This window comes from Hyaena hyaena, unplaced genomic scaffold, assembly GCF_003009895.1.
Source record: "Hyaena hyaena isolate Hyena2069 unplaced genomic scaffold, ASM300989v1 scaffold_268, whole genome shotgun sequence".
In the NCBI taxonomy this organism is placed as follows: domain Eukaryota; kingdom Metazoa; phylum Chordata; class Mammalia; order Carnivora; family Hyaenidae; genus Hyaena; species Hyaena hyaena.
In genome coordinates, this window is record NW_024080898.1 from 1,550,273 (window position 1) to 1,570,324 (window position 20,052).

Here is a 20,052-nt window from a genome sequence, read left to right on the forward strand (position 1 = left end):
TTTTCTCTCAGAGCACACAGCTAAATGCAAGGGGCCAGTTGGGACCATATGCATCGTTCTGGCTACTGTAATTGGGGTAGAAATGATGCACACCACTTTCATTCCTGGTCCATGACATCATCCTGAGAAACCCTCCATTCTCCTTCTCTTGGTTCATCAGCGAGTTGAATACATACGAAGAGTGCCAGACGAGGATGCCAAGAAGGCTCCAGAATGGTGAAGCCCTGAGCTGCAAGAAGCCCTTGATCTCTGAGTCAGTGCTTGGTGGGGGAGCTGCCTACGAAAGCCACCAGACTAGAATGTCCACCTGGGGTTTAGTGTGAGCAAGAAATAAACATTTATCGAGCTAAATCATTGAGATGTTACAGTCTATCAGGCGTAACACAATGACTCCCTCATTTATATGTATTGCTCAGACTTTGCTTCTGAGCCCGAGAACTATATAGTTCAATTTCTATTCAGCCTTTCTACAACGGGCCCTCAAGTAGGGTAGTAAGTCAACTCAAGGCTTCAAGGATCAGACCACCTGTGTTGAAACACCAGTCTTGCCAGGTACCAGCAATTGGACCATTCATTGGGTGAATTATGTAAATATTCATGACTGGATATACCTCACAGATGCTAGACTATTAAATGGGTAGATGTGTATAAACCACTTAGAGCAATCAATGATCCATAGTAAATGTTCGATAAATACTGTGGCAAAATTATTGTGACTATCCTATTCCAAATTTGCTCCTTTCCCTTGACTTTCCATATGAATAACTGGTCTTTCCCTACCACCCGACAGCTGTTAAAACCAGAAAGTTGCAACTTAATCTTTTTTTTTTAAATGTTTTATTTTATTTCTAGCAGAGAGAGAGAGACAGCGTGAGCAGGGGAGGGTCAGAGAGAGAGGGAGTCACAGACTCTTAAACAGGCTCCAGGCTCCGAGCTGGCAGTCAGCACAGAGCCCGACGCGGGGCTCGAACCCACGAACCGCGAGATCATGACCTAAGCGAAAGTCGGACGCTTAACCGACTAAGCCACCCAGGCGCCCCAGAAAGTTGCAACTTAATCTTGACTCACCTTTTTTTATCATCCCATATGGAACAAATCACCACAAATTAATTGATCATATTCCCTAAATATTTCTCAAACCCACCCACTTCTATTACTCTTTTTTTATGCCCTACCCATTTTAAAGTCACCAGAATACATGGCTCTATTATAGTTGTATCCTTCCTAGTCTTTTCAAACCACCCTCCTGCCCCTTAAATTCATTCTTCACTTGGAAATGGAAATATTCTTTTTAAAATTCAAATCTTATCTGGTCATTGCAATATTTAAAAGGTATAAATACATTTGATTGCTCTTTTGAAAGACCAAATACCTGACCCATTACTTCAGCCTCTCCTCATAACCCACCTCATGACTTTATCTCTGGAGTTAGGCCATGCTGGGCTTGTGTTGTCTTCATAGAGGTGCCATAGTTTGTCCTATTTTTGAAGTTTTCACATGTTGGCTATTTCTGCTTGGAATGAACTTTCTTCCCACTCCCAGTTTACCTAATTAGTTGGTGACCATTCTTTACATTTCAGCTTAAGTGCTACACTGCTCAGATAACCTTCTTCACAATCTCTGCCCAAACTAATTAAAGATATGCCCACATAGCACCCACCATACTCCTTCATTCATCTCAGTGCACTTGCCATTATTTGTACAAACATGTCTTCCCAGGTAGGCAGAGAGCTTTAGGAGGGGCAGGGACCTCTAGTTTATGGTTCTTTCCTGAATACATTGGCTTGTATTGAGGGTGTGTGTGTGTGTGTGTGTGTGTGTGTGTTAAGTGTGAGTATGAGTCAGATTAGGGGACTCTGTGTATGTATCCCACATGATTTTCTTTTTGGTTGGGCTGAGAACAAAAAGCCCTACAATCAATTCATGTACCTAATTAAAGTCACCTGCACATTAACATAATCCAGCATTTAACCTTTTGAGATCAAAATCTAGTTGGTTTGGCAAACATATAAAGTAGAAACCATATTATAGTACATACATGCTGTCGTAATAGAATGATTCTAAGACCTTCATGGGGCACCTGCGTGGCTCACTTGGTTGGGTGTCTGACTTTGGCTCAGGTCATGATCTCTCAGCTCTCTGTGTTAACAGCTCAGAGCCTGGAATCTGCTTTGGATTCTGTGTCTCCCTTTCGCTTTGACCCTCCCCTGCTTGCTCTCTCTCTCAAAAATAAATAAACATTAAAATTTTTTTTAAAAGAATGCTTATAAGACCTCCATTGGCACAGTTATTTAGGATGAGCCAGAAAGTAGTTTCTAGAAAGTGTTTCTAGAAAAAGTATTATGAGTGTTCTCATATTCTAAACATCAAAAAAAACTCCTTCCATGGTTCACAAATTATATGTGATATCAGATCAGATGAAGAAATATAGGAAAGATGTTTCCTTTGCCTCCAGAGACATGTCTAGTAAGAACTTACTCCGGCTGAGGTCAAAGAGATTGCTGCCTGTGTTCTTCTCTAGGATTTTGGTGGTTTCCTGTATCACATTTAGGTCTTTCATCCATTTAGAATTTATTTTTGTGTATTGCGTAAAAACGTGGTCCAGTTTCATTCTTCTGCATGTCACCATCTAGTTTTCCCAACACTATTTGTTGAAGAGACTGTCTTTTTTCCATTAGATATTCTCTCCCTCTTTGCTGAAATGAATTAACCATACAGTTGTGGGTCCATTTCTGGGTTTTCTGTTATGTTCCATCAATCTAAATGTCTGTTTTTTGTGCCAATACCATACTGTCTTGATGATCACAGCTTTGTAATGCAGCTTGAAGTCCAGAATTGTGATGCCTACAGCTTTGCTTTCTTTTTCAAAACTGCTTTCCTTAGGAAAGGTTGTTAAAAACAAATTGGTGTTCAGAATTAAACCAGGTGGTTTTTATATCAAGAAAAGATTTGTGTTATTGTATGTTGGTCCACGATTGGATAAAGTACCTTATTAGAGAAGGAATGAGAGAGGGTCTCTCTGAATAGCACAATCAAGAGAAAATATGTTCTGGCAGGGGGACCACTGTGGAGTGGACTCAACAAGGTCACAGAGGCTCAGTGATGAGGTTTCAGAGTCTAGCTTCAAACCTGCCGACTCTCCTTTTGGTGCAACATATGGAATTTCACTCAGTAACAGTTTTGTTTTCTTTCCATCTGTAAACTGGGATTGGTGGCCCCAAGTCATCAGATTGTTTTTTATGATACTAGATATTCATGAGGCCCATTTGGGTAAGATAGCCTAGTGCCTGGGTGGCTCAGTTGAATAAGCATCCTACTCTTGATTTTGGCTCAGATCATGATCTCACAGAGCTGCTTCAGGCTCTGTGCTGTCAGTGGAGCCTGCTTCCAGTCCTCTGTCTCTCTCTCTCAAAAATAAATAAATATTATTAAAAAAGAAATTTTTCATGGGGTTACCTCCTAATCACTGATAAAAGGTATACTTTTACCTATGTCGTGGTGCTCTCTGTATTGAGCTCCTTCCATTAATTCTTAAAGGATTGTCTTCTCCCATTAGGCACCTGGGTGGCTCAGTCAGTTGAACTCTGACTTCAGATCAGGTCATGATCTCATGGTTCGTGGGTTTGAGCCCTGTGTCGGGCTCTGTGCTGATGGCTAGCTCAGAGCCTGGAGCCTGTTTTGGAATCTGTGTCTCCCTCTCTCTCTGACCCTCCCCTGCTCACGCTGTCTCTCTCTCTCTCTCTCTCTCTCTCAGAAATAAAACATTAAAAAAAAAGATTGTCTTCTCCCTTAAAAAAATAATTTTAAAAAAGTGGATATTGCCAAGAAAGAAACAAATCAAGCTAAGGCTCAGTTCTTCTAAGTCCCCATAAGCATCCTGAGCTATATTAGATGATGTGCATCAAATTTAAACAGAAGACATTCTCTTTCTTACAGAGGTTTGTGGTCATATTTTCCAGAAGGGTTTAAAAAAAAGTCAAAGTAAGTGGCCCAAATTCAACAACACTAGTACTTTCTTCTGCCCTCAGTCAAAGGAAAAAAAACTGACAGGAGCCTTTGGCACTGGCAAAAGCTTTTCAGTAGTCCCTGAAGCACGTGGGATTTCTCTTCTTCTTTAGAGTCATGACCAACACTTCTGTCACCTTCCCTGGTTCCAATAAAACTCTGTGATGGGTTTTGGGTTACACTCCTTCCAAGAGGACTCCCTGTCAGTACTCGAGTGGCCTTTGTTGTCCACAGCCCCTTGCAATGAAGTGGAGGGCAAAGGTCTTGGTTACACCCACCACCGAAATCAGACTCAGCTACACTCCATGAGGAACGTATTAAAGGGTGGAAACCAGCATCCATCCTCCCAAAACAAAAGCAACAGCTTTGCAGCTATTCCCTCCCCCCGCCCCCGTCTTTGTTCTTGATGGTTCTATAACTCATTGCCTCTGACACTGGAGATTGCTAGGACTTCTTAGCAAGCTCTGACCTGCACAGAAAATAAAAGAGCATACAGCAAAGGAGTCAAATCAAGTCTTGGGAATTTTTTTTAAAGAGAAGAGGTTGAACAAGTTTCAATACAAAAGCTTATAAATCCCTCTATGTATTTTCCCCATTGTAATAGTTCCAGCCAGTGCCTTGTTATTATTCACTCCATGTTTGAATAATGGAATGCTTAGATCACTATTTCATCCAGGGAAGGAAATGCTGTATATTCTAAAAAAGCACTCTGAATAGAGTGCTCTCCCTCTGGGAGGCCATACTTCACTGAGTTTTCCTAATTACTAAATGCACAGCTCTGGCTTGAAATCCAAGAATTTGAAGAATTGCAGAACATGTACCAACACTGGTGAAAATCAGACCATAGCAGATCCTAGGGCCTTCATTATCCAAGAAAACCTTTCCAGGTCCAGTTTGTTGTGAACATTTTATATCTATATACACAAACACCATATTATTATAACATGTCAATATGTGTGTAGAACATGAATTAACAGAGAGAAAAGGCCTAAATTCTGGTCCTCTGACATTGCTATCCAGCAGTGGATTGAGTCTGGAAAAGTTCTCAGCCTCAGTTTCCTCATCTGCTAACTGGGGATAATGAGTTTTTCTTCGTCACCAGTAGTTAAGGTTCTCTTACAGCCCTAATGAGATAATGCAGATCCAGAGGCTCGATGCTACAGGGTACGTTCAATAACTTTTCAGGGAATGGGATTTTCTTCCATCATGTGCTCTCTTGCTGTCTCTCTCTTTCTCTCTCTCTCTTTCTCTGTCTCTCACTCTCTAAGTCAAACTGATTCAGGGGATATTTTGTTAAATATTAACATTTAACATTGTTAAATCTGCAGCATCTCTGATAGCTTCTATGGGAGCTGACTTGGACAGCGGAGAGCACTGCTCTGAGCAGGCCACAGTCTCCTCTCATTTCCTATCTAAATCATTCTGAAGAAGTTAATTCAAATGGGACAATCCACCCATTGTTTGAAAGAAGCCCAAGTTTCTTGCAAATCTAATTTTCGGGTTCATTCCCCCAGGTGAGCAGTAATATGCACTTAAGACAATGCTTTACGATAAAAAGAGTTTGAGTTCAACTTTACTCGTTCCAATTGGCGTATGCAGCTATGTGTGCAGTAACTCTGAGCTTAAGATGCAAATTACTTGAAACAACCCAACACCCAATCACTGGGGAAGCACATTTGCTGCATGGATCATTATACAACCATGAAATAGTGATGAAACTTCTTTTCGAGTATGAGGAAGTGCTCATGTTATATACCGTTAACAATAAAGCAAGATTCACATTTGTGTAAGCTGTATTATATCAATTCTGTGTCAATGAGTTTTGTTGATTGTGATGGACTCCAGAGCATATAAGCAGAGAGCAGCTTCTTCTTTTTTTAGCTGTCCCTTTAAACCTGAGCAGCGGGCTCCTAGAGGCAGGCTTTGAACTTTTCTGGGTCACCTCAGATTTTTAGATATATTCTCTGGTCACCTTCAGGCATAAAAACAGTCTCATTGCGGGGTGTCTGGGTGGCTCAGTCGGTTAAGCATCCGACTTCAGCTCAGGTCATGATCTCATGGTCTGTGGGTTCAAGCCCCGTGTCAGGCTCTGTGCTGACAGCTCACAGCCTGGAGCCTGCTTCGGATCCTGTGTCTCCCTCTCTCTTTGCCCTTCCCCCACTCACACTCAAAAATGAATAAAAATGTTAAAAAATGAAAAGAAAAAGAAAACAGTCTCATTTTAATAATTAAAGCATCCAGTCCAGTGTCTAACACCACCACTACTGCAACTGAAGATTTCCCTTCTTTGACAGCTCAGATCCCACTTCATGCTTGAGAGCCTGTAGTGAGGAAGGGATCCATGGTTAGTTTCTTTTCTCTCCTCTCTTTCCCTCTGTTCTCCCTCACTAGCCTTCCTTAGGCTCCCCAGCATTGAGGCAGGCTTGGATATAATCGGGTCGCTGTGCCCTTGAGGGTGGCATGCTGCGGATGACTTCTCCTGGAGCATCTTCCCTGAGTCCATCTCCATCTGCAGCTCCAATACCCTGTTCCTGGCCCTCAGACCACCTTTTGCTTCTAAGTGTCAGCTCGTGATCTGGTGGCCCACCTCTCTGCTGAGTCACTTCACTATTTCAACTAGTTGAACGCTTTCAAAGCAGCCCAGACCTCTTATGGTAGGGTTATTGATGTATTTGAGCAAATGAGTGGCTATGCCCTAGTGTAAAATAGTAGCTTGTGTCATACAAAACCACCGTCACTAGTACCAACATTGGACAAAGTTATGTGCCATATGCTAAGAGGATGTCAAAATGTCCCTGTCATCATTATTACCCTCAAGATACTAACAGTCTAGTAGGGAAGAAAGATGTATCCACAAACCAACTTCGAAGACAAGCAGGAAGAAATATTTGCCCTGCCCTGCCTGGTTTCCCAAAGCAAGCATGACATTGAACTCTTACTGTCTTCCATGACACTCTGGAGCCTTCCTGTGGAGACTTCCTGTGGACTCACAGGATGCAGGTCTATGCCTTGGTCATCTTTACTGCATCAGTTCCGCCCATGGCCTATGATAGGAATAAGGATGTGTTTATAAATTCAGTGATTGAAACAAATGTCAAGTTTTGGGGAAGGAGTTGATAAACTCTAAGAATCTAAGAATCAGATTTTTTTTTTTTTTTTTTGTAGCGGAATGGTGTTAGAGTGTAAAATACGAAACTTGTTTCCAGGTAACTTGTCTTACCTTCTCTGTTTACTGTTCTGAACCTGTCTAGCTCCAGGTTGATAATGCCTTCCTTACTATTGGGTGCTAATAAATTTAGGGTGAGAGAGTTTTTAGGATATTTTGTTAGTTGCATATGTGCTCTGCAAGTATTAGTAATTATTTGAGCAATGAATATAATAATGCTAGGAAGACCAATTCATTGCCACTGCTAAGGCTGAAGCTCATCTGACCTTCTCTGAAGCTCATCAGGCACATCTGGATAATGGGTACACAAATGATTACCTCACTGCATTACTATGAGAATTCGTATATGCAAAACATCTAGAGCATAGGGAGGATTCAATAAACGTAAAAAAGTTCATTTGACTTTATGAAAAGTATTAATTACTAATTCTGGGGTAGCTACAGATTCCTATTCCATTGTAACAAGTACAAAAATAGGATTGGCTTTATGGAAACAATGCCCTGTAAATGAACTTCTTCTAAGCCACAATTAAAGCAAGATGGTAGAGTTGCCTCTCCTAGTAGGTAATGAGCCCGTATCCTGGAATGGTTCATGTTCAAGGTGATGACTGTTCAGAGAGGTGCTGAACGCAAATTAGATTAGATGGCTTTGAGGATACCTTCACTGGAGATTTTTACAAGTTTGAAAAGTCAGAAATTTATCATTCAACAAACAAAAATTTGCTGTGCTAGGCACGCTTCACAAAATTCCCTAACCACATAGAACTTATTTATATTGGAAGGAGACAGACAACAAACAGATTAATGAATCAATGTTGAGTATTTCAGGTAATGATACCTACTAATATGAAACCTAACGTTTTCAAAGGGAGCCGAGTTTTAAAGTTTAGAGCAGTACCCAATTTCAAAGCTGAGTGGCAGGAAGGCAAAGAGTTTCGGACGCAAGGGCCTCTGAGTCCCAGATCTGTCCTTTTCCGAGCACTTAATATCATCTGATGCAGATGGATCCCTGGTCAGTTGAGTGAACTAATTAATAGTTGATAAGTTTCATCGGGGAGAAGATTTCTATCACGAGGGGTTCAGTATCCTTCATCAAAGCATCCAGGCGATACTATGAATTTTTCCCCTCTGGTTAATCAGGAAGGCTAAACCCAGGAGAAGGGTTAAACAAGGTCAGAAAGATGGAAAAACACCTACAATTGGCATTCTAGAGCACATGATTGTATCTATTTATATATTCCTCCAGGGACACAAGGTAAAAAGGCTTCAATATGCACAGATAAGATTTTCAAAGATCCTGAAAAGTTAACTGAAACATTCAATCCACTAAGAGAAGATTAGTCATAAGTATCTGCTACTAGATAATATTAGTTTATTCCTTTTTATCAGAAAACCTCAGTACAACTTAGAATAGCAATTTTGATACATTTGGCCTGTTTCAAAGACTGGATTAGACTATGTTTAAACAGAGACACTGACACATTTCTAGGTTTAACCTTACACATAAATAATTCCTAAAGTGATTTCGCATCTATTATTTAACAGCTTTATTTCTGCACAAACAAACCTAGGAGTTAAGCAAAATAGGACTTCGGATTTCAGGTGGAGGCAGGTTTTTGATGAACGTAGGTTTTCGATGTCACAGGTTTTCACATACTTGCTTAACCCCACCCAGCTGGGGGCTCTCAAACCTTAACAGGCATCCAAGGGAGGGAAGTATAGGAGCCATGTATTCCCTCAATTCTTCATACACAAACATGGAGTCACTGGCACGGGGACTGAGGCTCACAATTCAGGAGAGGGAAGAGAAACTCCGCAATAGCTATAATAAAACATGAAATGTGGAGAGCGCCATTAGAAAGTTATGGAGTGTTATGGGAGTTCATGGGAGGAACAGATCACATTAATTTTCTTGTCAGAAGATCCCAGTGGGCTCTGTGGGCAGCTGTACTCAGCTCAGCTGGTGTGGGGGAGGGGAGCAAGAGCAGAATCACTGTGGACCATTGTTCCAGACAATGCACCCAAAACGTCACAAAGGATTGGCCTTGTCAAATACTTAGGGCAAACGCCTCTGCTTTCAAAAGACGTGCCCATGGACTCAGACTTCAGTCCAAAGACCAATCCTGGGCTGTGGGACTTTTAGTGCTGAGAAAGTTCCAGGCAGACCAAATGAGTCCGTCATCCTACCTGGTAAGTTGGTCGTCCTACGTGCCCTCAGACCTGGCCAGTCTCCGCACCTCAGCACACCCTGATGATGCCAACGCCTGTAGGCTGTCTGCGGACCCTCCCCTTCACCTGGCCATCAGGTCCTTCCTAGAATGGGCATCTGCGGCAGTGTTTCTCCATGGCTACCTCTCTTGCCTTCACTGTAGGTATTATGCCATTTTGTAGATACAATAGGCTCATTAAAGTTCAGGGCCTCACATGACGACTGAAGCTCTCTGTAAAATCACAGAATTAGTGTACATGATCCGTGTAGGTAATTCTTAATCTCTCCTTTCAGTACCTCTATTATATTTGGCTCTGAAACTCTTAAAAGGGTCAGCGGCTTGTCTTAAGGGATATCAGGATGAGATGGCGAAGGCAGGAACATTATATGTATTTTTTTTGGTCAGTTTAAGGGAAAAGAGATCCTGGAGGATCTTTTAATCTTTTTAATTTTTAACTAAGCTTTTTAATTTTTTAATGTTTATTTATTTTGAAAGAAAAAGAGAGAACACATACAAGTGGGGGAGGGGCAGAGGGAGAAGGGGAGAGAGATTCCCAAGCAGGTTCTGCGCTGACAGCACAGACCTGGGGCTTGATCTCACAAACCATGAGTTCACGATCTGAGCTGAAACTAAGAGTCAGAAGCTTACCCTACTGAGCCACCCAGGCACCCCCAAAGCTTTAATTATGGAAGGGGAGCAGTCAGAGCTCTTAGGGTCTATGGCAGGAGACGGATGAGCTCTCGACCTGACTTGGGAGGAGACTGGTAGCCCCAAGGGCAGATTCCCTTCAAGGCTTTGTAGACCCGTGGGCAGCTTGCTACCCTCTTCTTCATTAGGCCTGTTTTATAAGTCAGCAGTGAGATAAGCTGAATTATGTGGATGTGTTCACAAGACACTCCCCCCCCGCCCCTTTCCTGGAGGGATAAAAGACCAAAGAGGAGACTGTTACTGGCAAGGAGAGGCAGTGGTTGGAGTGGATTCCACAATTCCTTGGCCTCTTAAGCCTGAGGATGACTAGTTAAATAATTTGATGCACAGACCCTGACCACCATTCTAATGAGCTCTTGCAAGCCGACACAGAAAATTAATGATAATAAATTAATTCCAGAGAATTCCATTTTATGTACTCAATTATTAATGGTATTACAGTGTTATTAATGGTGTCAATTATTAATGGCATGAATAATTAAGAAATCCCATCCATGCTATGATGTACACGGGTTCCAGTGTTGAGCAAATTGCTCAGAATAAATAAATAAACATACCAGGATTCAGGATTCAGACCTATGATGTTCATCCTTCAACATGTTTCTTGGAAAACACTGGTATATCTGTCATCAGACTAATTTTATTGAAGAGGTCTCTGTTACTAGGACTTCTACCCAAGTCTCTTATTATGAAAGTAACAAGAAAGTGGTTAGGGGATAGGGGACCCTGTTTCCCTGGAGGGTCTGCTTTCAGGGGAGAAATAGGGGAGACCTTGCCTGAATCTGGTGTCCACAGGACACTAGGTATGAGATGAGGGAGGGATGTGTGAATTTAGTGAATCCAGAAGAACTGACAGTTAGCCCAAGGCTGACTAGCTAGTATTGAGTTTAACTTGAAAGACGTCAGAAGCCCCAAGAAGGGACTGCCCCAACCAGTGCAACCAGATTGGGGTTCTGATAAGCAAAAATGAGGGAGGGACTTCAGGAAAGGTGTAGCCTCAAATGGGGCCATTGAATATCCTGCAATTTCTTCCTGAGCTCAAGTTTCTCATTTGTGTGATGGGGATGGTGTTTATTCTGAAGGCTGTTGGACAAAATGAATGTATGGTCAAGGTAAGTTCTCAACAAAAACTTCTATTACTCTTGTTGGTGATACTGTCATTATAAATGTTACAAACCAACTTGACCATTTTATAGGTGAAGAAATCGAAGCCTGAAGAATAGATGTGACTTGTCACTAAGTTTGTATATAGGATATCTTCCCCTCATATGTTCATTAAATTAGTGTCTACTTGGAATCAGACCCCATGCTGGGCACAGTGATATAAAAATCAGTAACACGTGGGTGCCCATTATTTTGAAACACAACTTTATAGTACTCCAAAGCAGGAGTAAGCTGCCCCTTTCCCTTTGTGAAAAATGCTTATCAAATTATCCTACTTTGAGATAGCAGTGACAGCAATGATAGGGGTTCCAAGTTCTTGATGTATAAATCTTTTCTATATACTCTCATTAAATTGTTTCTGTATAAAGAGCCAGATAGCAACTATTTGAAACACTGAGCCCTCTGTCTTTGTTGCAACTATTAACTCTGGTGTTGTAATGTCAAGGCAGTCACAGACAATATATTCACAAATGAATATGCCTGTTTACCAATAAAACTTTATTTATGTCCTTTGATATTTGTACTCAAAATAATTTTTGTGTGCCACAAAATACTGTTCTTCTTTTGATTTTTTCCCCTCCAAATTTTTAAAAATATAAAAGCTATTCTTAGCTTGTGGGGCCATATGAAAACGTACAGTAGGCCAGATTTGGCCTGTAGACCATAGTGTGCTGATCCAAAACATGAACTTGGTGCTGAGGGAACAGATATAAGGAGGCCAAGAGGTAGAAGAGGAAACTGGGAGAGGCTCCATACAGGAAGTGGCATGTGCACAGGGAGCTGGATGACAGAGCTGGTTTGGCAGGTAACAAGGGAATGAGCACAGGGAGTGAGCAAAAGCAAAGAATCTCAGAAGTGCAAGATGTGCTTGGGGAGTGGGGCCTGAACTTGTAGGGCCTGAGAAAAGACGGGAGGGAGAAGTGGGGAGACCCACGGTGGGAGAGAGGGCAGGAGGAAGGCCCTGGGCCACATCGTGGAGGATCAGAGTGTCCTTCTGAGAGACTGGAATTGAGAGGTGGGAAAGCCAAGTGATGAGATCCTGGGCCACAGCATTAGAACAGACTTGAGTGCAGAACTCATCACTCCCATTTTCTGGCCAAGAGATCATAGGCAAACTACTTAAGCTGTCTGAGCCTCATTTCCTGCATGCAAACCAGTTATCATAACAGCACCAGCTCTGTTATAGTTGGGAGGATTAAGTGGAGGTAATGCATACAGACTGCTCTCAGCAGTACTGGCTCACAGTAAGTGCTCAGTAAAGGTCTGCTATTATTAGCATTGCCATGATTAGGCTCATTGACTAGCCTGGCTCTCACTGTGTCTTCTCTAGTCCAAGTTCAGAGCATTCTTGCATTGCTGATGGGGATGGCATCTAGACAGCTGGCAGGTCTGAGATGAACATAAGGTTTCCTTTCTAGCACCATCACAGCATCAGCCCTAATGAGTCCTCAGTGGCAGAAATCCACTTCTCTGGACCTGAATCCCATAAACCTTGGGTCATCAGACATGGAGCCGGAGAGAGCCAGCACTCCTTGGTCCAGACCATATCCTTCTTAGAGCGTTCGAGCACAAAGCACATCTATTCTTACTTTGCCTATGAGTTCTCTTTCCTGTTTAGTCTTCAAAGGGAAAAGACAATGTTTGGATAGTTTTCCTTTTTAACAATTCCCTCTTGAGTCTCCTGGGTAGCAGCCTTCAGTGAGTTTCCATGGTGCTCCAACCAAGCTGGAGAAGGAGAAAGGCAGGAACAAGTGGACATTAGTTAGTGACATCACTTGAAATAAACAAGTTCTGTCTATCCTAAGGAAGCCTAAAGTGATACACTTTCCCTAAAAGATTTCAGATCTGATCTGAATGTAATATTGTATAGAAACCCTAACATTTCACTCCTGAGACACTGTAATAAAGCTTAGAAGTGGTGAGTAAGGGGACTGCTTACTTATTTTAAAGACAAAATAATTATCATATTTAATTATAATTCAGGCAATTGATTGAATCATTAAACAGACTTTCTGGACATATTTGGACGTAATAATTTTAACTCCACTTTAAAAAAAATGAAAAATTTTGTTATAAAAGTAACAACATTTGTTATTGTTCAGATAGCAGGTAAATATATCTGTTTGTTGTTCAACATTTGGGAAAAAAAGAGAATCCTAGAGAAAATTAAATTACAATTACTCAATAAGCCTAAACCCATTGGTTGTATTTTTTTTCTTTCAAGATTTTATTTAAATTCAAGTTAATTAACATATAGTATAATATTGGTTTCAGGGGTAGAGTTTAGTGATACATCACTTACATATAACACCCAGGGCTCATCTCAACGAGTGCCTTTCTTAGTGCCTCTCACCCACTTAGCCCATCTTCCCACCCAACACCCCTCCAGCCACCCTCAGTTTGTTCTCTGTATTTGAGAATCCTCTTATGTTTTGTCTCCTTCTCTGTTTTTATGTTATTTTACTTTTCCTTCCCTTCCCCTATGTTCATTTGTTGAGTTTCTTACATTCCACCTATTAGTGAAATCATGTGGTCGTTGTCTTTCTCTGACTAACTTATTTTGCTTAGCATGATACATTCTAGTTCCATCTACAGTGTCTCAAATGGCAAGATTTCAGTCTTATTGATAGCTGGGTAATATTCCATTGTATATATATATATACCACACCCTCCTTATCCCATAGGTTGTATTTTTTAACAGTAATTATATATTTTCTTCAAAATGCTCTTACCAGCATACTGTAAATCAAGATAAAGGTAGGACGAAAACAAAAAACAAAAGTGTTGGATGTCTCTCTTGAGGATATAAAAGAGTTGAAGTGAAAGATGGTAGGAGAACTCAAATGCCCAGAGTAATAGGTTGCTGGGACATCTTTCTTCATCTCAGCCTGGGTAGGGAGGCATGTATTTGTACCTCACCCCAAAGTGAGCCAGAGAAGGATGGATGGATGGATGGATAAGATAGATGACAGAGAGAGGGAGAGATGAAATAAAATGATATAAAGAGAATTGGAATTTGGAGTAAATGATCTGGTAATACTAGTACCTAGTATTTAAAATGTAAAGGATAGAATCATATTCTTACTACCATGTGTAAGTTAGGTAACTGTATTCTTACCCATAAAGAGATTAATAAGTCTTCTACCTACCAATGCCTAAAAGTTCTATATGTTTGTTTTGAGGCAAACCTTGCTCTACTAGAGCTATACCTGATTAAGTTCATTTCAGACCTTGAAATTTATGTACTAAAGCTCATGAAATGACCATAAGAAAACAATCTTGCACCTGAAAACCAACCATGCATTTGTTGGGTCACCCCTTCTGTGGTGGCTGTTTAAGAGTGACAAGTAGGGATGCCTGGGTAGCTCAGTCAGTTAAGCATCTGACTTCAGCTTGGGTCATGATCTCCCAGTTTGTGGGCTAAAGCCCTGCATCGGGCTCTGTGTTGACAGCTCAGAGCCTGGAGCCTGCTCTGCCCCTCCCCCACTCACACTCTGTATCTTTCTCTCTCAAAAACAAATAATCATTTAAAATTTAAAAAGAGAGTGATAAATAGTCTTATCTCTTTCCATTCTGAGTTCAGTTCAAATTGACACATGAATACAGGACATAACATTTCTACTTCCAGATATGAGGACACAAGAAGGGCTACAATTTATAAATGAGCAAACAGGTTCAATTTAATCTGAGACCAAATTTAGGAGATCTGTCCTTACACAAAGTGTTGGTGAGAATCAAAGTATATTCTCCCTGGAGGAAGATAATATTCATGCATGATGTCCTGTAATCAATCAAGAACTTATAAATCATATGAAGAGATAAGATTTTAAAATATCATAGGAGTGTCTGGGTGGCTCAGTTGGTTAACAGTCTGACTTTGGCTTGGGTCATGATCTCAGAGTCTGTGGGTTTGAGCCCTGCATTGGGCTCTGTGCTGACAGCTCAGAGCCTGAAGCCTGCTTCAGATTCTGTGTCTCTTTCTCTCTCTGCCCCTCCCCTGCTTGTGCTCTCTCTCTCTCAAAAATAAATAAACATTGAAAATATCTAAAAAAAAAAAAAAAAAAAAGACTTGCAAGAGATCCAGATAGAGAAGTTATGAGACATAGACTTCAAGGTAATTATGCTTGAAATGAAAGAAATCAGATGACAAGATACGGAATTTTAGCAGAAAACTAGAAACTATTTTTTAAAAAAGGAAACTCTGAAGCTCTGAAAAAGAAGATAAGTGAAATTTTAGAATTCTATACATGTGTTTAATTGTATAGCCAATAACATTCAGGAGAGAAATGTCACACTGGAAGATATATCAGTGAAAAAAAAATGCTACTTCTACCCACACAGAAAGAGGGGGAGATGTGGGAAATGGAAAGGAGTCTATGAGGCTCATGAGACATAGCAAAGGGTCTAACACATATATCTTGAAGTCCCAGAAGGAGTGGAGAGAGAGAAAATGGAGAAGAAATAATATTTGAAGATACAGTCATCAAGAATTTGCCAAAACTGACAAAAGAAAAAATCTTGGAAGCAGCTGAGATGACAGATGACAGAAAGGTGATGCTAGATAGACAGACAGGTCTTTCAAATGAGCATCAACACTAGCTCAGTAGTATAGGTTGACCACATAAAAGAAAAGTTATGGACCAGAAAAAAATTGAAATGACATATTCAAGGTATTAAACAAAATAACGACCAACCTAGACTTCTATACTCAGTAAAAATATCCTTCAAGAATAAAGGTGAAATGGAAAGATATTAAAAAGGAAAAAGAATTTACCATGTTCAGCCCTGCATTAAAAGGGAGGTCTTCAGGCAGAAATAAAATGGGAGCTCAGAAAATCTGGAATAAGAAACTGAAAGGATAAACATGTGTAAACCTAAATGAATATTGAGTATATGAATAAAAATAATAATGTCTCATGGAATATAAAATATATGTAGAATTCAAATAGATGACCATAGCTTAATAAGGTGGGAGAAGGTAAATGGAGTTGAGCTCTCATCAATAATGACAGAAAACATAGTGAAATAACATATAGCTAATAAAATAATAAAAGGAAAATGAAATAAAAATTATGACAAGTGAAAGCAAAAAAAAAACCTTTAAAAGTGAGTTAAATAGTGAGATAGTACATATACATAAAAATATATTAGTAATCTTTCCACTCACTCTTTAACCCACTGTATCATTTATTTCCATAGCATTACAGAAATGGTTCTTTCAAAGTTCACAAATGGTTTTGGGTCCTAAGCTGACACTATCCTTCCTCAGTTTGAAAAACTGTCTTCCATTTCTTCTATCCCTCTGACAGTGCCTTCCTGTTCCTTTTCATAGCTTGTCATCCTTTATCCTCTATTTGAATAAGTGCTTCCAGGAATCAGTCCTCTGCATTCCTCTTGCTTCTATCCTCATTCCATTTCTGAGCAATTTTTATGAATCTAAGGGTTCACCAAGGAGATATTCTGGTGTTCAGGGAAAAGTGAAGACAAAGGGTGAATATGTCATATCTTTCTAGAACACTAAGAGTTGACTAGACACTATGAAGACTTGGAGATGAATTGATTGTTTTCTTTTTCTTTTCTTTCTTCTTCTTTTTTTTTTTTTGTGGGGGACAGTGAGGAGTAGAGGGAGTAAGAGAATCCTAAGCAGGCTCCATGCCCAGCATGGAGCCCAACACAAGGCTTGATCTCATGATGATGAGATCATGACGGGAGCGGAAATCAAGAGTCAGATGCTTAATTAACTGAGCCACCATGGTTGGCCCAATTGTTTTCTATTATAACAGAAATGGATACATGGTGAAACAAAAGGCAAAATTTGCATAAATTTTTAAAATAAAACATCAGGGCACCTAGGTGGCTCAGTCAGTTAAGCATCCAACTTCGGCTTAGGTCATGATTTCGCAGTTTGGGAGTTTCAGCCCCACACCAGGCTCTGTGTTGACAGCTCAGAGCCTGGAGACTGCTTCAGATTCTGTCGCCCTCTCTCTCTGTCCCTCTACCACTCCCACTCTGTCTCTCTCTCTCAACAATAAATGAACATTAAAAAATTAAGAAAATAAAAAATAAAATATCAGGTGTGAAGAAACATCAGAGTCACTGCATATGATTTTAAGTCATGCCCCCAAAATCCCTGGGCTTATTTTTTCACTATCATCCACTATCACTAGTACATTCATGGAAAAACAAATGTGCACATTTGTTTTGTATGAGCTTGCTTTATGACTGATATATCAATAAATCTCATCAACTTTCTGAGTCCTAATCTTAAATCCCCAAATATTTCCTAATGCTAATTTGATGGGCATTATTGCACAGAACAGTAGAGAACTGTCCAGTGGCACGAGCAGGACATTATTAATATAGGAGTAACTATCTCTATCCTTGTCCAGAAACCTTCCCTATAGGGTGGGAAGATCAGGTCAGGAATGCATGGTTTTCATTTATGAACCAACATTGGTAAAACATTACCATAAAATGGTACCATAAGACTGAGAAGCATAGTTTTAGATGAGTAGACTGTTGTTCAAGATAAAACACCCCCATGCCTCCTTTACTATCAAGTGGGTCTGCTGGTCTGATGCACTATTATATGGGAATCCCATGCTGGTTGGTCATGCTATAAGCCTCTAGGTAGTGGTGATTGCTTAAATCTCACAGGCAGTAAAAGCAAATCCAAATCCAAAATATTGTTTCTGTTCCTATAAGAAAGAAGCATTGGCCCATACAGAATGGAAAGAGCCCATAGTCAACTTGTAGCCAAGTGGCCAACTGGTCTTAAGGTTTGGTGTTGTATCAGGTGTTCGTTGTTCATTTCTGTTGTTGGCTGGTTAGACCATCTAATGTCATGCCATGTTAGCATCTAATCAGATTTGGTCAGTGAGAGTCCATACTATAGAGCCCATGTGTAATCTCCACCACCTTGGCCACATCATTCATCTGCCTGTCATGTTAATCCTGGAATGCTTGATGACAAAGGCTGGCTAAATAAGAACTAGACCAGTCATTTTGTCCACTTGGCTATTTAGTGCCTTTCCCATAATAGACACTCTCAGGCAGCTGTTCACCTGTGACACAGAGGTACACTGTGCTAATCCCAAATGTTCATCCGTACACCTCTAACTGAAATTTCTATCCCTGGTCCTCCAATCTTTTTCTTTCCATACCATTGGCTATCCTGCCAAGCCATTTGGTATTGACCATATCTTCATATGTATTCAAACCTTGGTCAATTATCTTTTTTCACACACCCTCACTCTGCCCATTAGGAGCATTTTTACTGGCTATTGCCATTGAAGGCCATGAAGGCAACAATATCTCAACAAATCCTCAGTCAAACTGGTGGGGAATTCAGGAGTAAGTCTCGCATGCCAGTGAGTCCCACAATGGCCCAGAATGATTACATCTTTATGTGCCTGTCCCATGTAGTCAGGAGAAGTAGACTGCCCAAGGAAGGGTCAGATCTCTGACTGGGGGAGGGGGGGTTCTCTGAAGAGGGGTTCTTCAGAACCCCGAAAAGGCTGGCAGCTGGAGGCTGTCTGTTGATCCCAGGTATCCCTGCTGGGCAGCAAGTCTTCCTCGAAGGGGGATCTGCACAGTGTATCTCTATGTCTCCCACATGCCTTCCCTAACACAGGCCTGGAATAGAGTATATCTTGAATGTAGATATATTTTTTTTGAAGGAAACAGAAAAATCTGACCACAGTGACTATGTTTTCTTAATATAACGAGGTATCTACAGCTAACTGGTTACTTGTGTTGGTTCAAGAGATCCCTAGCTTCCAAGAATGCTGAGAGTGACAATACGATTATCATGATTGACTTACGCCAATAAAAATTTATTGCTTGGGTGTGAACATAATTCTGCCTCAAAAAAAAATTTCCACGTCCAAGGGAAAAGAAAAGTAGTTGAACATGAGGCAGAATACTAACAATATCTGTCACAGTGAATAAATATTTATTGAATGGAAAATGGTTTTGTGCCACACACAAAACTCCTGCAGTGGGAAGAAGTTTGACTAAATAATTTCTGAGGTCATTTCAGCAACACTCTGTGCACTAAAGGGAACCTTAAAGACCATCCATAATTAATAAAAAGAAATATTTTAACTATGGCGAACCATCAAGAGAGCCAGCAAAAGACAGGAAATTTCTTTAGCATCGGAGCCAGGCTCCTTCGGTAGCCCCAGTGGAAATTTGAGGCAGCCATTGACTTTCAGAACAGACAGAGCTCCAGAGGCCCTGGCAGGCCACGCAGGAATAATAACGTCTTTGTCCTGATATGGAATCAGGGAAATAATGATCAGCTGTAGGGTCCATGAAAAGCCTCACTCTCACCACCTTTAACGACTCGCCTCCGCCTTCCTCCGCGCCCTCGACGGATTCCCCTGCTCAGAATCTGACGTCAATTGTTTCCTTACCAAGGCGAGCTGCCTAAGATTTCTGGGAAGTATGTTTAAACAGGAGCCATGCCAGGACTGGGATCAGCAGTGCTTCTGTGTAGCCTGCAGTGTAAGCTGTAATTAGGGATACTGAGATCCCTGAAGTTGGAGGCCAACTAAGTGGTGTGTGTGGCGTCTCTGTGTGAGTTGTGTGTGTGTGCGCGCGCGTGTGCGTGGTGAGGAGGAGGATGTATACATACACACAGGCACATATATATGTTTTCTTCTATTAGCTTCTTAACTTAGAATATGAAAACAAGTTAGTTTTATGAAGTGTAATATCCCTCCCAAATCTGTTTTCTTTGTCCTCTTTTCTTACTTCCTTCACTCCATCTCCCTTCCTTCCTTCCTTCCCTTTCTT

General features: G+C 40.8%; 1 long non-coding RNA gene across 1 annotated transcript in view; it reads left to right on the forward strand.

The window, feature by feature from the left end:
* Nucleotides 1-9,266: 9,266 nt before the first annotated feature.
* Nucleotides 9,267-20,052, forward strand: part of LOC120240880 — an 11,332-nt gene continuing 546 nt past the window's right edge. The window contains exon 1 of the long non-coding RNA XR_005530762.1: nucleotides 9,267-9,361. This is a non-coding gene — a long non-coding RNA (uncharacterized LOC120240880). The remainder of the gene's footprint in view (nucleotides 9,362-20,052) is intronic.